The sequence below is a fragment of the Heloderma suspectum genome, chromosome 4, assembly GCF_057233095.1.
Source record: "Heloderma suspectum isolate Gila_16-S chromosome 4, 16-S_ref, whole genome shotgun sequence".
In the NCBI taxonomy this organism is placed as follows: Eukaryota; Metazoa; Chordata; class Lepidosauria; order Squamata; family Helodermatidae; genus Heloderma; species Heloderma suspectum.
The window spans coordinates 269,338,933-269,341,126 of record NC_139461.1 but is presented as its reverse complement, the minus strand read 5'-3'; positions in this window follow the sequence as shown (position 1 = coordinate 269,341,126).

The window sequence follows — 2,194 nt, the reverse complement described above, 5'->3', positions numbered from 1 at the left end:
GCCTTGGCAGCCTCGAGCTGGATGATGGGCGGGGGGCGAGAATGGCTTTGCTCTCATCCATAACAAGATTTTCCAGATCATTGCTTTATACTACTACTAATAATACTGTGCAAAAGCTGGTTTGAAACACAACATTAAAAAAACGAAGATCATGGCATCTGGCCCCATCACTTCCTGCATATGGAAGGGGAAGAAATGGAAGCAGTGACAGATTTTATTTTCTTGGCCTCCAAGATCACCGCAGACGGTGACTGTAGCCATGAAATTAAAAGACGCTTGCTCCTTGGGAGGAAAGCTATGGCAAACCTAGACAGCACAGTAAGAAGCAGAGACATCACCTTGCCGACAAAGGTCCGCATAATCAAAGCTATGGTTTTCCCAGTAGTAACGTATGGCTGCGAGAGCTGGACTATAAGGAAGGCTGAGTGCTGAAGAATTGATGCTTTCGAACTGTGGTGCTGGAGAAGACTCTTACGAGTCCCCTGGACTGCAAGGAGGTCAAATCAGTCCATCCTAAAGGAAATCAACCCTGAGTGCTCATTGGAAGGACACATACTGAAGCTGAAGCTCAAATATTTTGGCCACCTAATGCGAAGAGAAAACTCTCTGGGAAAGACCCTGATGCTGGGAAAGATTGAAGGCAAAAGGAGAAGGGGCGGCAGAGGACGAGATGGCTAGATAGCATCACTGATGCAATGAATATGGACTTGAGCACGCTCCGGGAGAGAGCGCAGGACAGGAAGGCCTGGCGTGCTATGGTCAATGGGTTCACGAAGAGTCGGACACGACTGAACAACAACACTATATGCATTATGTGCATCTATGTGCATGGCACTTTATAAAGAATTAGAGAACAGGTCCCTGCCCTGAGCTGCTTACAGCCTGGGGAAGAATATGTGTTCTCTTCAGATGTACATACTTAGGCTTAGTTACAATTGTCCTAACACCTGGAAGGTATGTGAAAGACTGATGGGCACAGCAGAAGTTCTGCAAGGCTGCCCCTGCGCTGAGACCTCCAGCTAACTGCCCACAAATGTCCACAGAGGACAATGCAAGCAGAGCAGCACAGTACAGCTCTGGGTTTTGTTTGTTTTTAAGCATCAGTTTTACACAATATAGTTACAAAATAAAATAAATTTTACATTAACATCCTGTCTTAACTCCAAGGAGCTGTATATGGTACCATCCCGCCACCCCACACACATTTTATCCTCACAACAATCTTGTGAGGTAGGTTAGGCTGAGAGGTTTGCGCATAACAATGGCATATGGGTGGTTTAACCCATGGGTTGTCAGGACGAGGGGCAAGCGAATGCACTGCCTCCTGCCTGCCCGCCCCTTCTGCGTTGCACCCACTTTCCAAAACAACCCAGGAACGCCCTGTGTCTGGGTTGTTAGTTGTGATGTCAGATGCTGGCATGCTGGGTTATTGTCAGGTTAAAACTCTGGGCTGTTTAACCCTCAATAACCCAGAGTGCTGGGTTCTGATGTCATGAGCAACAAACATCCACTTTGTTTCCGAAACTGGATGCAAAGGGGAGGTGGAGAGCAGGCGGGAGGAGACACTCGCTTGTTCTGAGGCAGCCCTATCAATTCATGGGTTGTTTAATCCACGAATTGGAGGTACATGTGGAACAGGCCTATGACTGGTCCAAGGTCATCCAGTGAGCTTGATGGCTGAGTGGGGATTTGAACCTGGGTCTCTCCAGTCCAAGTCAGGCACTCCAGCCACAATGCCACACAGTGGCTCACTCAAAAAAGGACCTGTAAGAGAACAGCAAAACCAACAAAGAGTCTTATGTCACCTTAAAGACTAACCATTTATTCTGGTACAAGCTTTGGTGGACGCTGTCCATTTCATTAGAGGCAGGAAGCGAAGAGAACTGCAGTAGCTCTGATGAAACCATTTGCAAGGCAACGTGAATAGCAGAGAGGGCAACCACACCATCAGTCAGGCAAAGGGAATGTCAGGGCTTAGAGCTGCCCTCATGAAACCACATCAAGTGGCAATGATACATCTCCATCTTTGCAAACTAGGCAAGGTGAAGTTAGCCATGAACTTTGATGGAGCCAATGCCCAGTGGGGGCTGTTTGGTTCTCCAACTCCTGGAGGCTGTCTTCAGTAGCAAGGCAGTTTGAAGGAGGGGTGGGGGTTGCCTTATACTGCTGGGGTTAATATCATTTTCAGAGAGGG